The sequence below is a fragment of the Lactuca saligna genome, chromosome 8 (genome assembly GCF_052625555.1).
Source record: "Lactuca saligna cultivar CGN05327 chromosome 8, ASM5262555v1, whole genome shotgun sequence".
Taxonomy (NCBI): Eukaryota; Viridiplantae; Streptophyta; class Magnoliopsida; order Asterales; family Asteraceae; genus Lactuca; species Lactuca saligna.
In genome coordinates, this window is record NC_136424.1 from 83,688,062 (window position 1) to 83,706,117 (window position 18,056).

Here is an 18,056-nt window from a genome sequence, read left to right on the forward strand (position 1 = left end):
TAACTCAAATAAGCACATAAGACCCTCCGGTCACACATAGATACCACTCATGATAAAGTTGATGGGTTTTAGCCATAAGAACTTTCCTATGTGCGCATGCAAAACCCTAATGCTTGGATCTAGGCTTTCTAATTAAACATGCTTTGAATCCAATACTTCTAATGCCTAATTAGGTTAAATAACAACATTGAAACAGATCTAGAACCATACCTTTGAATTCCTTGTTGATCTAGTTGTCTTGGAGCTTCTAGAGTCACAAATGTCACTCCTTTAATGGCTTACAAACACCAATAGCAAAGAAGATGATTTAGGAGAGAGGAGAGGGGAGGAAATCATCCAGAGTTCTCTTACTTTAGATGAGATGCCGATTTCCCTAACCCATAGGGTCTATTTATACTAGAGGTGGCAATCATGTCGTGTCGTGTCGGGTTCGTGTCGTGTCGAAACACTAAACGGGTTGAAAATGCTTGACCCTAACCCGACCCATTTAATTAACGTGTCGTGTCGCGTCAGCCCGTTTATTTTCGTGTGGATTTCGTGTCGGGTTTCAGGTTAGGGCTATACCTTGAAATATGTCGTGTCATGTGAGGTTAAAAGATTGAGCATGTTAAAAGAGTAGGAGTTGGGTAGGCGGAAAGGAAAAACTAATAGTTTGGAGGCAGAATAGATGAAGTCATAGCAAGTTTAGATGACAAAATTAAAAGAGTGGGAGTTGGGGAGGCGGATGAAAAGGTCGCGAGGATGTGAGAGTGGTGAAAGAGACTGGGTAATTTGGGAGAGAATGGAAAAACTGAAATTAAGTCTTGATCTAGATGGCTAAGTCATTTCAACATTACAAAACGACTCAATTTGAAGGTTTTCTTTTACTTATGGTTTTGGTTTTGTATCTTTCTAGTTTATTTAAATGATTCAAAAAACTTGCATATAAATAAACGGGTCATTTTCGAGTCATATTCGAGTTGAAATTCTCAACCCTAACCTTACCCGTTTAATTTTCATGTCGTGTCGTGTCAACCCATTTATTTAAACGGGTTGAAAATCTTACCCAAACCCGTTTATTTCGTGTCGGGTTCGTGTTGGGTTTCGTGTCGTGTCAATTTTTGCCACCTCTAATTTATACTTGCAGACTCCTTAAGGGTTACAGTCTAAACCCTAATTGGATAATCTTCTCTTAAGGCTATCCAAATCCATTCCTAGATAACATCATGGACGATTTTGAGCTATCCTTTAGCTCCTAGAATTTGTCCAATCCATATCTATATGGATTTACAGTCTCAAGTTTAACTATCAAACAATTGACAGTTTATACCCTCTTATTTAATTAATCTCTTTAAGTCACCAAATTAATACTAATTAATCTATGACTTATATTAATCAAATAACTATATATATTATTCCTTATAATATTTACTCTCTCTTAACAAATCATCCCATCAAGTTGCTATGGTGAAGGCAACCCAAAAGGACCATGCACAACCGGGTCAAATACTTGCCTAATATAGTTGCAGCCTTAGACACTATTCCAACAGTCTCCCACTTGGATAAGTCTAGTAACTATACAAGTACAATTCAGTTTGCAATCGTAGCTCTCAAAGATGCTGTCAAACTCGATCGTACAGTCCTCTGTTAGATATCATGCTGACAATCCTATGGAATGGTTAGTATAGCATTTGATTTCTCGATATCTGATTTATTCGACATAGAACTTAATCAAACAAATCAATTTAGTTCAGACCGGGCCCGACACATAAGTCAAATCAAATCATCGAGCGGCCGAGATATCGCTTTTACCTTTTTGATAAAAGTTACAGATAAACTTCGACTTATATGCATTTACTTATTCATTAACCAACTATACACAACAATGTGTTTTATAACATCGAGTTACTGATGCGTTTTCGCATTATCAATGTACAATCAATTAACAAATAATAAACCATATATCTAGGTTTTAAGACTATATGATATTATCGTCTTGCGATCACCTTTTATATCGTATTCCATAAAGTGATTCCAGCAAGCGCGGGTTTATTCCAATGCTCAAAACCAGTTCATAAGCACTCATGAACGTTGCAGCAACCCTTTGCTATGTCTAATACCATTTAGACAATCTACACACCAATTCATGACAATCTTCATTCATATCTACTTCCAACATATGAACGATTGTGGACAATTTTAACAATTCGATTATTCATAATAAATTCAATTATTCTGGAAGTCAAAACATGCAAAGTGAAACAATAGTTAAACGATTAACATAAGACAGTAACATTACTCATAAATAAAACTCCTTTATTTAATCGCCAAATGTTAATTACATTTATCTATTATACGTTTCTAATACTATCTAATCTATACTAATATCATCCTTCAGCCCAATACTCCTAGCATGTTGTAAGTGCTTAACCCTACTCAGTCCCTTCGTAAGCGGATCTGTTGGGTTATTTTCTGATGATATCCTCTTAACTATAAGTTGTCCTTCTTCTACACGATGTCTAATGAAGTGATATTTTCTGTCGATATGTCTTGATCTACCATGATCCCTCGGTTCCTTGGTCAAGGCAACCGCACCTTCGTTATCACAGAAAATCTCCATGGGCTCCTTTATGGCAGGCACAACTCCAAGATCACCGATGAAGTTCTTTAGCCATATTGCCTCCTTCGACGCTTCGCTCGCTGCGATGTACTCTGATTCGCACGTTGAATCAGCTACGGTTTCTTGCTTGGAACTCTTCCAAGTTACTGCTCCTCCATTTAGGGTAAAGACCCAGCCCAACTGCGAACGGTAGTTGTCCCTATCGGTCTGAAAACTGGCATCACTATACCCTCGCACCTTCAAGTCATCACTCCCTCCAAGGACTAAGAACCATTCCTTCGTCCTCCGAAGGTACTTAAGGATATTCTTCACCGCAATCCAATGTGCTTTGCCAGGGTTCCCTTGATATCTGCTAACCATGCTCAAAGAGAAGGCTACATCAGGGCAAGTACAAGTCATAGCGTACATGATTGAGCCAACTGTGGAAGCGTATGGTACTCGACTCATTTCTGCTATTTCAGCTTCGGTACTCGGACTTTGAGTCTTACTCAACTTGGCATTACCTTGTATCGGTAGTTCTCCCTTCTTTGAGTTTTCCATACTAAAACGTTTTAGTACCTTCTCTAAGTAAGTATTCTGACTAAGTCCAATTAGTCTCTTACTTCTTTCTCTTACTATCCTTATTCCCAAAATGTAAGAAGCCTCTCCGAGGTCCTTCATAGCGAAACACTTCCCGAGCCAGGACTTGACTTCCTGCAGAGTCGGGATGTCGTTTCCTATGAGTAATATGTCATCGACATATAGAACGAGGAAGCTTACTATACTCCCACTGGCTTTGACATATACACAAGATTCGTCTTCGCTTCGTACAAATCCAAACTCTTTGACTTTCTCATCGAAGCAAAGATTCCATCTGCGAGACGCTTGCTTAAGTCCATAAACAGACTTCTCAAGATTACACACTCTATTTGGATGCTTCGGATCCACAAACCCCTCTGGCTGAGCCATGTAAACATCCTCAGCCAACTTTCCATTAAGGAAGGCGGTCTTGACATCCATTTGCCAAATTTCATAATCATGAAATGTGACAATTGTTAGCATCACTCTAATAGATTTAATCTTCGCAACTGGTGAGAAGGTCTCATCATAGTCAACTCCTGGAGTTTGAGTAAAGCCCTTCGCAACTAATCGCGCTTTATACGTGTGTATGTTCCCATCCACGTCGGTCTTCTTCTTAAAGATCCATTTGCACCCAACGGTCTTACGTCCGGGCACATTATCAACCAAATTCCAAACTTGGTTATCATACATGGATTGGATCTCGCTATCCATTGCCTCTTTCCATTTCGCAGACTCCGGGCCTGCCATGGCTTCCTTATAGCTATTAGGTTCATCAAGATTTACTAGTGTACCATCACTAATATACGTGTCCCCTTCGGTAGTAATATGAAAACCATAAAACTGGGGATGAACTCTAACTCTATCGGAACGTCTAAGAGGTAAGGACTCGTCAATCGGTTCAACCGGAGTTTCCTCCTCGGGTTGAGTGCCAGCGGTAGAGGTTCCTTCATCTATCGACTCTTGAATCTCTTCAAGTTCGATTTGCCTCCCACTGTCTCCTTGGCTTATGAGTTCTCGTTCTCGGAAAACTCCTCTCCTCGCAACGAAGACAACATTGTCCTTCGGTCTATAGAAGAGATATCCAAAGGATGTCTGCGGGTAGCCGATGAAAATACATCGCTCACTACGAGGTTCAAGCTTGTCGTGAGTATCTCGTCTTACGAAAGCCTCGCAACCCCAAACCTTGATGTGTGCCAACGAGGGAGCTTTCCCTGTCCACATCTCGTGAGGTGTTTTGGCAACCTTCTTAGTAGGGACTCGGTTAAGGATATGGGCGGCAGTCTCTAAGGCATACCCCCAAATGAAGATAGGTAGTGAAGCACGACTCATCATAGAGCAAACCATATCCAATAAGGTTCGATTACGCCTTTCTGCCACACCATTCAATTGTGGTGTCCTAGGTGGCGTCAATTGTGAAACTATTCCACACTCCTTGAGATAATCATGGAATTCAAGACTTAGGTACTCTCCTCCTCGATTGGATCGAAGCATCTTGATTTTCCTGCCCAATTGATTCTCCACTTCATTCTTGAACTCTTTGAACCTTTCAAAGGTTTCTGACTTTTGCTTGATTAAATAGATATACCCATATCTACTATAATCATCGGTAAAAGTCACATAGAAGCGGTTCCCATCTTTCGTAGTTGATCGAAAGGGTCCACATACATCGGTATGTATTAGGTCTAATAGTCCATCACCTCTTTCACAAGTACTCGTGAAGGGTGACTTAGTCATCTTTCCAAGTAAACAAGACTCGCATGTGTCATCTTCCCTAAGGTTGAATGACTCCAACACTCCATCCTTTTGGAGTTGGGCTATGCGTTTCTTGTTGACATGTCCAAGACGACAATGCCACAAGGATGCTTTATCCATACTAGTGGAAGAATCAATATTCAATACATCATTTCCTAAGTTATCAACAATCATAACAGTTTCATATATTCCATTACATGGTATAGCTTCAAAGTAAAAGACACCATTTAGATAAGCCAAAATAGAACCACTCTCATTATTAAAAGAAAATCTAAATCCTTGTCTATATAAACCATGAAATGAAATGATGTTTCTACCCATTTCTGGCGAATAGCAACAATTGTTCAAATCTAAACATAAATTATTCCTAAGCACTAAAGAATACACTCCAATCTTGGTCACAGGCGACGATCTTCTGTTCCCCATGATTAGATTGATCCTTCCTTGCTCCACATCCCTACTTCTTTTTAGTCCCTGCACATTAGAACAAATGTGATAACCACAACCGGTGTCAAGAACCCAAGAAATAGCATGATTAGAATCGTTAGATTTAATTGTGTATATACCTGCGAAAGATGGCTTGATCTTTCCTTCTTTGATTGCTTGCAAGTATTCTGGGCAGCTTCTCTTCCAATGTCCTATCTTGTGGCAGTGGTGGCACTCTGCCTCCTTCGGGTTAGGATAGGGCTTAGTGGGATCAACTTTGGTCCCACTAGAAGAGGCACCATCTCGGGCTTTAACCTTGCGATAGTTCTTCGATGAAGCCTTCCTCTTCTTTCCCTTTCCTTGACCAATTGCCAAGACAGGAGCAGCAGGCGGATTGGGAGTAGGTGCAACAGACTTGTCTTTGAAGTTGCTCTCAGCGACCCTCAAGAGACCTTGGAGTTTGCTTAGGGTGACCTTCTCTTTGTTCATGTGGTAGTTCATCCTAAATTGGTTGTACATCAGAGGCAAATAGAGAAGCACCATGTCGATCGCCAAGTCTTCCCCAAAGTCAACATTTAACTTGCGAAGGCGGTCGACATACCTTTGCATCTTTTGCAGGTGCACGGTAAGAGATTCTCCATGACCCATCTTAGCGGAAATCATGTTAGTGAAAATCTCATAATGCTCATGTCTCGCGTTTTGGTGGTATCTCTCCAATAAGTCTTGATGCATCTCGTACGGGTACATGTCCTCGTAGGACTTTTGGAATTCGGAGTTCATGGTGGCAATCATGATGCAATGTACCTTCGTTGCATCTCGCTCATGAGTCTCAAAAGCGGTGATTTCGGCCGGAGTAGCGATTTCGGGGTTGATCTTCTCAAGCTTTTCATCGAGGACATACTCCTTATCCTCATAGAGAGTAATGGTGCGAATGTATCTTATCCATTCGCTAAAGTTCGTTCCATCGAAGGTGACCTTTTGGCAAAGGCTCATCAACGTGAAAGAACTAGCAGTAGCGTTGTTTGCGTTCGACATCTATAGAAAGGACAAAGATAGATTAGAATAAGAATCCCTAATTATCACCCAATAAGAAAATTAGGGTTAGGATCCAACAATAACATTTACATACTAGAAAAGGGATGTCGTAATCTAACATGTAAATAAATTGAAGGTAAGTGAATGACGATTCACTAATTCTCCATCACAAAACCTAAACTATTAGTCCTAAGTGTATTGAGAATTCCTAGGTTCGGATGAGATTCATTGAAACTATTCAATGACATGTTTAAATCTCGATATACCCCTCTTGTTTGTGACTGGGATACCGAGGATCACAAAGCGGGTGTGAATTACCATGCAAATTCACATGGTGTCTTCATTGTAACGATCACCTATTCGATGTGCCGGTAAACCACACACGCTCCATCGAACTATGATAAACAATGAATCACCCTTTGCCACCTTTGCTTAGAACCAATCAGTGTGCCGGTAAACAACACACGCTCCACTAACTTCTTAGCAAGGGTGCAAAGTGTAATTTCATGGGATTGCATCAATTCACTTTTCCTAAAGTAACTAAGATTGGGAAATTTTTAAAACGTGTAGTTACTTTGTATTATTTATTATACTTTTAATGAGAGGATGAGGTTGCTCTATCCTACCCGTTCGGCTAACGACCCTCCACTAATCAAGCAAGCGGTGGGTGTGAGTGTACACCCATTAAGCACCATTTTATAGGCCGCAACCTTATACCCACCTTATAGATCGGCTTCGTGAATGAGGCCTACTAACGGTAAGACTAGCATTTAGTTATACATATATATATTATTCTAGTAATATCATATTAGTATAGGGTTGTGTTTTAAACCTTTTAAAACGTAGGGTTTGAAATTTAAGTTGTCTAAATTAAAACTTTTAATCACAAATATAAATTTCAAAACGTGAGGGCAAGTTTTAAACATTTAAAACATGGAGGATCAAATAACAAATAATTCCCATTAACAATTAATATCCTAATTATCTATATTTGATTTATCCAAGATTTCTTTTAAGATAATTACCAAAATAATCAAAATAATTAATTAATTATCATATAAGGAAATTAAATATTTTATTAGATGATAAATATCTTTAATTAGATCAAGATTATAGTCATATATATCAAAAAATCGGATTAGGGTTGATCTAATATGATTAAGGTAAGTTTCCATAAGATAAACATGGAAAAATCCCGGTTTTGGCTAATCCTGACGCCCGGACTCGCCGAGTACACAAAGGGACTCGCCGAGTCAGGCCTACTCGCCGAGTCCACTTTGGAACTCGCCGAGTCCATGACTCAGAACCCAAAAAATCGAATTTTGCAGGTTTGTTTCAGTTAATCAAGCAACAATTTAAAGAAAACCAAGCTAGGCTCTGATACCACTGATGGGTTTTAGCCATAAGAACTTTCCTATGTGCGCATGCAAAACCCTAATGCTCGGATCTACGCTTTCTAATTAAACATGCTTTGAATCCAAGACTTCTAATGCCTAATTAGGTTAAATAACAACATTGAAATAGATCTAGAACCATACCTTTGAATTCCTTGTTGATCTAGTTGTCTTTGAGCTTCTAGAGTCACAAATGTCACTCATCTAATGGCTTACAAACACCAATAGCAAAGAAGATGATTTAGGAGAGAGAAGAGGGGAGGAAATCAGCCAGAGTTCTCTTACTTTAAATGAGATGCCAATTTCTCTAACCAATAGGGTCTATTTATACTTGCAGACTCCTTAAGGGTTACAGTCTAAACCCTAATTGGATAATCTTCTCTTAAGGCTATCCAAATCCATTCCTAGATAACATCATGGACGATTTTGAGCTATCCTTTAGCTCCTAGAATTCGTCCAATCCATATCTATATGCATTTATAGTCTCAAGTTTAACTATCAAACAATTGACAGTTTATACCCTCTTATTTAATTAATCTCTTTAAGTCACCAAATTAATACTAATTAATGTATGACTTATATTAATCAAATAACTATATATATTATTCCTTATAATATTTACTCTCTCTTAACAAATCATCCCATCAAGTTGCTATGGTGAAGGCAACCCAAAAGGACCATGCACAACCGGGTCAAATACTTGCCTAATATAGTTGCAGCCTTTGACACTATTCCAACAAAAGTATAGTGAGAAGACTCACCTCTTAAGAGCTCAGATAATCTCAAACTCGAATCACTGGTCTAGCCTCCGCCTAACACAATACGATAATTATCCATAATTAATAATGGCTCTCAATGAAGCTAGCCTATCCCTTCTACAAACTTACAGAAGGGTAAAAGACCATTTTACCCCTCCATGGACTTAACAGTCCACAAATTGACCAAACCCTAAAAGTCAACCAAAAGTCAACGGCAGTGCGTACGTTGCGCATACCAGCTCTTTACGATGGGCGTACTCAACTGACATGCATGCATCGGGGATGCTCGACCCCTACACTGCGTGTACTGGTATTACGCCCAACGTACGTCCCAATTTAACTCTTTCTACTCGTTTGGTCTTAATCAATTAAGACCTTGGCTCATATTACAGATTAGGACTCCCTGATAGCTCTTACTCCATAAAGTCAGTGACTTTAAGCCTTGGCAAGGCTGATAAGGTCACAAACACACAAAAATCTCACTCTCTTTACTCAAAATGCTCATATCTCATGCATGGATTGATTCCAATGTCCAAGTCTTGATTTTTATGACACTACACCACTGAATACACTCAAAGGTAGTCGATCATAGTCTCTGGAGCTCAATATCTCATAAAGTCTCCAACTTTGGGGACAAAACCCTAGAATACTCTACTATGATGCATAAATCAAAAGATTGAAGCTTTATACCTCTATATGAAGCTCCCAACTCATATATGCTCAGATTCAAGGGTCTGGACTCTCTCTCCTTCTTCTCCAAGGCTTCTTCTTCACTCCAAGAACACATAAAATCACTCGAAGGCTCTCAAATGCACTCACAAGATCTATGAACAAAGGTTTAGGGTTTAATAGGGTTCGTTGTTTGAGAATGGTGGCCAGGAATGAGGCTATCATATCCTTTATATAGGGGACTCACCCTAAATTAGATTTTTCACTCTAGGCCTAGTACGCCCAACGTACTAGGTGGATTCCGCATCAAAAGCACGCATATGAGTACGCTGAGGATACACTTGTGTACTCATTTACCACCTTTTCTCAATAAGGGGCTAAAATGGACAAGTACTCAAAAGATCAAGGGTTACAAGGTATACCTGGACTTGGGATGTTACAAAACTTCCTCAAATAACACACGTGGAAAGTGTTATGTAACACCCCAAAAATACTAAGTAAAAATTTCATTTTAAATAATTCAAAACCATTCATTCATTATCCCAAAAGTTGGTTATAATAAAAGTATTCTTAAAACATTAGAGTAAAATCATAAATAGTCAATGCGGAATAAACCTCCAGGGGATGCAGTGCGATCAAGTCAGGCCCTTCCCTTTGAAACCAGTAGTACCTGAGAACATTTTAAACATAAACCATAAACACAAAGCTTAGTGAGTTCACCAAAATACCCATACCATTCATACATAACAGTCAAAACATAATTGGGTCTATTTCACCCCTCCGATGTCTTTCAATCGATAATGAGTCTATTTCACCCCCTTTGGTCTCTTTCAACCGGTACTGGGTTTATTTCATCCTATTCGGTCTCTTTTAACCAATATTGGGTCTATTTCACCCATTTTGGTCTCTTTCAACTGGTACTGGGTCTATTTTACCCCCTTTGGTCTCTCTTTCAACCGGTATCGAGACTATTTTACTCCCTACAACTAAGCATAAAATAATATCAGCAAGAGTCACAAAGATAACAAGCACATAGTGGCATAACAGTAAGTGTCACAAAGACAACTATCATCCTACAAACATAATCCAGTGGGTCAGCATTGATACCTTCGACCTACGATTATAGTGAAGAGACTTACCTGAAGTATTCTACAAAAGCCCTACAGCTACCTCAACAATAAAACATCCAACCCAAGCTTCCTAATGCCAAATCGAAACAAATCCTTAGCCAAATGCTCAATTCTAACCAAGTTTGACCAAAAGTAAAACCGATCAAAAAGTCAATGATCAAAGTCAAAGTCAAAATTGCCAATCAGTAACCCTCCACTTCATGGCCTTCCTTGTGTAACGACCCAATTTTCAAAAGAAAATTTTTACTTTTGGTTACCCAAAATACTTTCCACGGACCATGAAATCCTAAACACAATTGTTTTCAAAATTCATATCATTTAAAATTTTATTTCAAAACATCAGAGTGTCCCATAAAATGCCTGAGAGAGAGAGAGAGTGCACCTTGCGCCATCAAGCCTTGCCCTTGCCCTTTCGCTTAGATGTACCTGAAACAAATCCAAAAACTATAAGCTAATGCTTAGTGAGTTCCCTAGAGCATACTTCACACAATCCACATATACACATAATCATATTAGTTATAAAAGCTACATATATCACGACATCCATGCATACAATCATATAGGGATGTTGTGGGCTCGTCCCCAGGGTCTTACTCCAGGATGCCATGGGCTCCTCACATGGTCTTACACCTAAGTAACATGGGCTCTCCCATGGTCTTTAAAAGGAATGTCATGGGCTCTCCACATGGTCTTACATCCAGTTGCCATGGGTTCTCCCATGGTCTTTAGTAAGAAAGCCATGTGATCTCCACATGGTCTTACATCCATGTGTCATGGAATCTCCCATGGAATTCCATACAAGCATACCACATATCCATCTAGCATACTTCCTATCACATAACTATTTATCATGCCTCATAATATAGCTTCAGTTAGTGTACCACATAACATAAAATGTGTTGAACTTGGTGCCTTCGACCCATTGGTATGGTGAGGAGACTCACATTTGTCTACTGAATCTGGAAGTTGATCTCCTAATAGTCCGTAATTTTGGAGTTAGTGGGCCAGCTTATTTGTTTTGGGCCATGGATACTCTAGTTGGGCCTTATTAGGCCATGAGGCCCATTAATGATTTTGGACATTGACTTTGGGCCTATTAGCAAAGGAAGACTTTTTGGGCCATTTTGAGAGGACTTGGGGTTTGGGTTCTTCAATTGGATTATTTCAGTGCTAACCTTGGGTAATGTTATTATTGTTCAGCACATTTTGACGTCTTAAGGCATAAAGTTGGCAACTTTATGCCTTTGCATGTCCCCTAGGCTCCCAACAACCCATTAAGACCTTTCCAAGAGTCTTAATCCATGCATGAAGTCAAAAAACCCACCAAGACTCCATTTTTAAGCTATGAATGGACCAAAGGACTTCAGATCTATCATCCCTAAGCTCTGGAGTTGCTTAAACTCTCAAGAGGTGGTTCAAGAACACAAAAAGGGACTAAGGAGAAACCTTAGCTCTAGAAATGGAAATGGTAACCAAGGTGTAAGCTTTTTACCTCCTTAAGTTTCCTAGGCTGCTCAAAATGCAAGATCCAGAAGCTCTTCCTCGTTTAAGCTTGTTTCCTCTTCTTCTTTGTAGCTAACACACAACAAGGATGATGTTTAACCACTCAAAAGCTCAAGAACACACTCTATAATGATTTTAGGGTTTTCAGGGAATTTTAAATATGAAGAAGGCTACTTAGGGTGAAGCTCAAATGAGATAAGGATGCTCATATAAGTCTTAAGTCTGGAAATTAGGGTTTGAACATCCATCACATACACCCCGTGTGCCCTTTGGTACACCCAACATACGCGTTGGCCCTCTGCGATCATCTATGCATGGTACGCTAAGCGTACTCATGAAGTACGCCCAGTGTAGTTATGAGACTTATTTTGCAATATTTTAAATTTCAAGTGCTTCAAAGATAATACCTGATTTGGAGTGTTACAACTCTCCCCCACTTGGACTAGACTTCATCCCCGAAGTCTGTAGACGCAAATAGATCGGGGAAATGCTCTTGCATCTCGTCCTCCGGCTCCCATATCCATTCGGAGCCCCTTCGGTGCTACCATTGCACCTTTACCGGCTTCACTTACTTGTTCCAAAGAACCTTGGTCTTCCTATCCAAAATCACAACATGCCTCTAAATATAGTTCATGCTCTCGTCCACCTGAATGTCGTCCAAGGAAACGACTGATTTAAAATTCATGTTGAAACGGATAGACACGAAACATAAATTTCTGAAACTCGTACACAAAATACGTATGTCATGTTGGTTTCGTGTATCAACTTGTTGGGTCTAGTATCACTCCCACTCTTACTCTTACTTTCACACACGATTAATAGTATAATAATTTGTTTATTTATTGCATACAATTTCTAGTAGACTTTCGTGTGTGTAATGGATACAACAAAAAACCATACACACAACGGGAAGCGTCTATTAACATCTCATTGTCCTGCCTACTAATGATTTTTGTCTTTGAAATGCCAACATTAAATCTTAATGGGTAAATACATTATCATGTACATGTGTCTTTGTTATGCCATCCTTAATCATAAGACATTGAATTCCTTCACTCTCATTATCCATCATAATTTTCGATCTATAGACTCAGATAAAAAAACATATTTCACTCTCGACTGTCTAGGTATGACCACACACTTCACATCTAGTAATAGATATTGCTAAATCTAGAGTCCATATTTTGTTTTTATCTAGTCGAACAAATTATATATATATATATATATATATATATATATATATATATATATATATATATATATATATATATATATATATATATATATATATATATATATATATAACGATAAAAATATAATATAACAATTTGGAAATTTAATATTTAACATCGAAGATAAGATGAAAAATAATAATTAATAAAAGAAGATAATAAAGGTTTTGAGATTAATATAATAAACATATTTTTTGATTTGTATATATTTAGTCACTGAGCTTTTTTTCCATATTTTCTCATTGGATTGTTCAAATAACATCCTTATGACCTGCTATTCAAGGTTTAGTCGGTTTATGACGTATATGACACCTCCGACGATGCTCCCGTCATCTTCTCCGACGAGTCTCCAGCGTTCATCATTTTTCCGACAAAGATGAACGCACATACATACACATCAAATCTATTACAAAATCAAGGCTTCTATTCTCCCCTCTATCTTTCTTATCTTTTTTCATGAACTAAAGATCTGTGATGAACACACACATACATACACATCATATGAGTGTATGTGTGTTGTTCTAAAACCGAGTATGAACACACACAAATCATAAAATCGCTCAAATAAACCGAAATTTGATGTTCGAGCATGAGCACATACACAAGAACACTTTTGGAAGTCGTTTGATTTCTATGAAGAAGATGAACACGGTGAACACACATGCACATACTTCGATTTTTGATTTCTATATAGACGATTAACACGATAAACACACACACACACACACTAATACCTTGAAGATCATTTGATTTTTGGAAAAAAGATGAGCACACACACATCGATTTTTGTTCGAGAACACACAACAATTTCTTTTCAAGAACTCACACATGCTTTCAAAATCGAAATCTAGGAAGAAGATGTTCAAGAACACAAACGTCGATTTCTAGGAAGAAGATGTTCAATTTGGGGTTTCTTTGTTCTTTGTGTTCATCCAATATAGCAAGAGCAAGGGAAAAAAACAGAAGCCTGGTTTTCTTTTTCAGTTTTGTTCTTGAATTTTGTTCCAGACGCGAACACATATGAGTTTTTTTTTTTTTTTTTTTTTTTTTTTTTTTTTTTTTTTTTTAATCAGATGAACACACAAGAACGATGAAACACAAGAACAAATCCTGATCTTCGTTTTCATTTCCCATATTAGTGGGTTCTTGAATGGCTTCTTCCATTTTGTTACATATTCAAATGTTTGTGTGTGTGTTCTTCTTCTATTTGTGTTCTTCATCAGTCAAAATTCTTCAATCTTGTTACATATTGAAAGAATTTATGTGTTTATGCTTTTGAGTTCATCATATTTGTTTTAGATTTATGGATCAGAGCATCATGAGTGTGTATGTTCTTGAATAGATTAAGTTAAGGAATGGATGTGTGTTCTTGATCTAAAAAGCAAAAAATCAAATTGTTTTAGATTTTGGTCGGAGACTCGCCAAAGAAGATGATCGGAGTCTTGCTGGAGATGCAAAGACCGTCCGAAACCGGCTAAACTCACACTAATTGTGGTCATAAGGGTAAGATATGGACAGAAAAACAAGTTTAATGGGCAAATATGGACAAAAAAGCTTTCAGTGACTAAACGTGTACAAATCGAAAAAATATTATTATTTTAAGTCATTATCCCTAAAATTAATAGAATAAAAATAAAAAATGGTTGGTAATCTTACATTAAAAAATAACAGGAAGTTATTCGTATACAACAATTTTTCTCCATACACAACAATTTATATTTTATGGAGTTGTACAATATAATACTTCAATGCACAAATTATTGTGTATGAAAAAAAAATGTTATGTACAAATCAATTAAAAGTAATCCACTCGCACTCCAATAATAAGGCTTTAGTGAGTGGAGGCGCTAAGCCTCATCAATACCCTTGCTAGGAAGATGCTAGACCAACCCTCACTTTTCGCTAGACAATTCACTAGAAGGAGTTCGCTATAGGTACAACGAGAGGAGAGAGAGAAAGAAAGTGGATCTTCAAGGGCTTTTGATGGAATTTTTTTTTTCAAAATAAAACTCATTAAAATTAATACATATTTTAGATGTTACTATTCCTTACCTTTTAACAAATTGGATGCTTTCATTATTTCTAATCTTACCGGCTTCAAAAAATCTCACATGATTTCAAAAAATCTTATGTGACAACATGCTAAGCATACTAAAATTCTCTCCAGCTTAATGTGACAACATGCTAAACATACTAAAATTCTCACCGGCTTAAGAATTAATATTGATGTTACTAGTTTAAACTTTAAAAAGTCGTTCTACTTCTACACTGACTAGTCAACACATAAAAATCTATTGGCTTTCATAAAAAAAGAAAACAATTTTTTTGGGTTTGCACAATTGCATACTAATGAAGCTGCGTGATTTCCTCAAACACTTTTTTGAAAATTTAAACAATAAATTGGCTTTATATGTGGGCATGATAAAGTGGATGTAACTTTGTCAAACAAACGTTCTCTTTCACACAAATTAAAATAAACAAAAACGTGATTTGGTAAGGACAATATTATTTTTGTAAGAACATGTGATAAAGTATGTGACAAAAAGATCATGGCCACCGGATAAATTCTATGTAGAGTATTAAAATTATAGTTCAAACACTTATTTTGACTCGTCAAGTCAAAGGTTAAGTTGTCTCAAAACATGTTAAAGTTTTGAGTTTACATATTTACTTATGGTATAATATTATCGATAAAGGAATAGCATAGCGAGCAAGTATGAGTTGTGACAATTCGCCCAAGTTACTGAGGTTGCTTGTTGCTTGGTAGTCTCTTAATAGTTCCATTCATAGGCAACCTTTGAATAGTTCAATCATTAATAGTCTTCATGCATCAAGTTTAAGCATCTTAAACAATCAAAGGATCATAATAGTTTAGATAATATGAGTGATTTGTACACAATAATTTTTTTCAATTAAAAGTTATTGTGCATGGATGAGAAAATGGTTCCATGATACCAAATAGTCACAATCTCAACAATCTCAACAACTCAGGTAAAAAAAAATGAGAAAAAGGTATTCTCTCTCTCTCTCTCTCTCTCTATATATATATATATATATATATATATATATATATATATATATATATATATATAGCTGTCATGTATGCAATATTATATATAAAAGTAAAACCATCCAAATTGACTTTATTTTGATTTCGAAAAACATATTTTTCTTTCATGGTTAGCTTCTTCTTATTGCGTTTGAATTCATATTATTTTTGATTTCATGATTTATCCATAACATCTATGTGACTATGTATTTCGAATGTTTTGTTTTCTATTAGACTTTTATGTAGGATTCAAAGTATTCCACAAATTACCACAATGTGCCCCCTTGATGAAGTTTAGGATATTAGGCCAAGACTTGTTTTATTCCCTATATATTATCATGTTTTATTCATAATTAGGGTTAACAGTAAGGCAAAATACAGCCGCCAATCTTAATGAGGTTTCTTAGGTAAAATAGATTTACTTTAATCTTTTCTTATAGTGTAATTTATTCCTCGTGTTCTTGATTAAATCGATTGATCATTCGACATATTTTCATTATTGTGTTCGTTCTTATTTTCCGCATTATATTCATCAAATCGTTCTTAGAGTTATTACCCAACAAGTGGTATCAGAGCAGGTCTTTGAAGAATATCATAAATCGTTCTTGATTTGATGATTTTCTGCACAAGTTATTGAAGATTTTTTGTATTTTGGCGGTTTGAAATCAAGATTCTTGTTCAAGCTACTGTTCATGAAGATTTATGATATTCTTCTACTGTTCATCGTGATATTTTTCTGTTCTTTGCATCTAATTTGTTTTAAGATCAAAGTCTTTTGATTCAATTATTTTCTATAGATCCATGTTTTAGCCCATATAATTGTGTTTTTGTTCATCATATTCACTGTTTTAAATTTGAATCTAAAAATTATTCATTCCGTCAATAGTGGCTCAATTGTTTTTGATATTTGTTTCATTCAGCCGGTAATGAGTCCATCTTTTTCGTGTAATGCTCACTGCCCATATATCCCGTTCTTTGAATTCGCTTACTGCAATCGGTTAATCTCGTTTTTGTGATTTTCCTTCCTTCAAAACCATTGTTCTTTTGTTCTTGAGTCGATATTCATAAACAATACCTTATCAAGATCGATTTTGATTTTATCTGATTTTGTGTTCAATCTAAGTCAATACATTATTTCATCGAATATTAATTTCGTTTCTTGATTATATCATTCGGTGAGGATTAAAGATGATTTGGAGAATCAATCTTTAGGGTTGTTGTTTGTACCAGCGTTTGTTTGAAGTCAAGAACAAGTGATGAGATTCGCAATCAGAATTGAAACTCAGCCGGAATGATTTGAGTATATGTTCGCAATTGCTGGTAAATTAGAAAGTGAAAATTGGAATGAATGGACTTACCTGCGAATATAATTGGAATCGACGGCTGTATCGAAACAATCGTGACCATGACATTTGGATGACTATTCGGAATCGGAACAAATGTTTGAGGATTCAGAATTATAATGACGAGTGGCTCGGAATTGAATCGGATGTGTGGTGTTGGATGGCTTGATTCGGAACGAAAGGAATCTCGGAATCGTTGCTCATATCCCAATTGGATTGTGTTCGGAATTGCGTACCATTTGGAACTCGATGCTCGGAGCTGATGCATTCGGAGTTCATTGATGTTCGAAATTATTTGGATTCGAAACTTTGGATGATTTTCGATTTGGTTTTCAGTCGATGTCCGGAGTTCACGTTACAAGTTGTTTTTGTTTTGTTGTGTTCGTTTATCAGATACTAAATGGGGAAGAGGACTTTGATTTACATTTTTGGTCCCTGTAACTTCAGCAACTTGGCAATTTTGGTTTAATTTCCAAATTTGTTGCAAATCAAAGAGAAAATGATGCAGAATTACTATTTCAGTCCCTTGACTTTCAGCAATGTGTCAGTTTCAGCCCTATATTCCGAAAACCTTGCAAATTTAAGGGTTGATGAACATACTTGGG

At 37.0% G+C, this 18,056-nt stretch overlaps 1 long non-coding RNA gene across 1 annotated transcript; it reads right to left on the reverse strand.

Moving 5' to 3' along the window:
- Window positions 1-9,811: 9,811 nt before the first annotated feature.
- LOC145012859 (uncharacterized) lies at window positions 9,812-17,800 on the reverse strand. Its single transcript, XR_013664696.1, has 3 exons — window positions 17,467-17,800; window positions 10,707-10,750; window positions 9,812-9,864 (listed from the first exon to the last, which is right to left on the reverse strand). It is a non-coding gene; the product is annotated as an uncharacterized LOC145012859 (long non-coding RNA).
- Window positions 17,801-18,056: the final 256 nt, after the last annotated feature.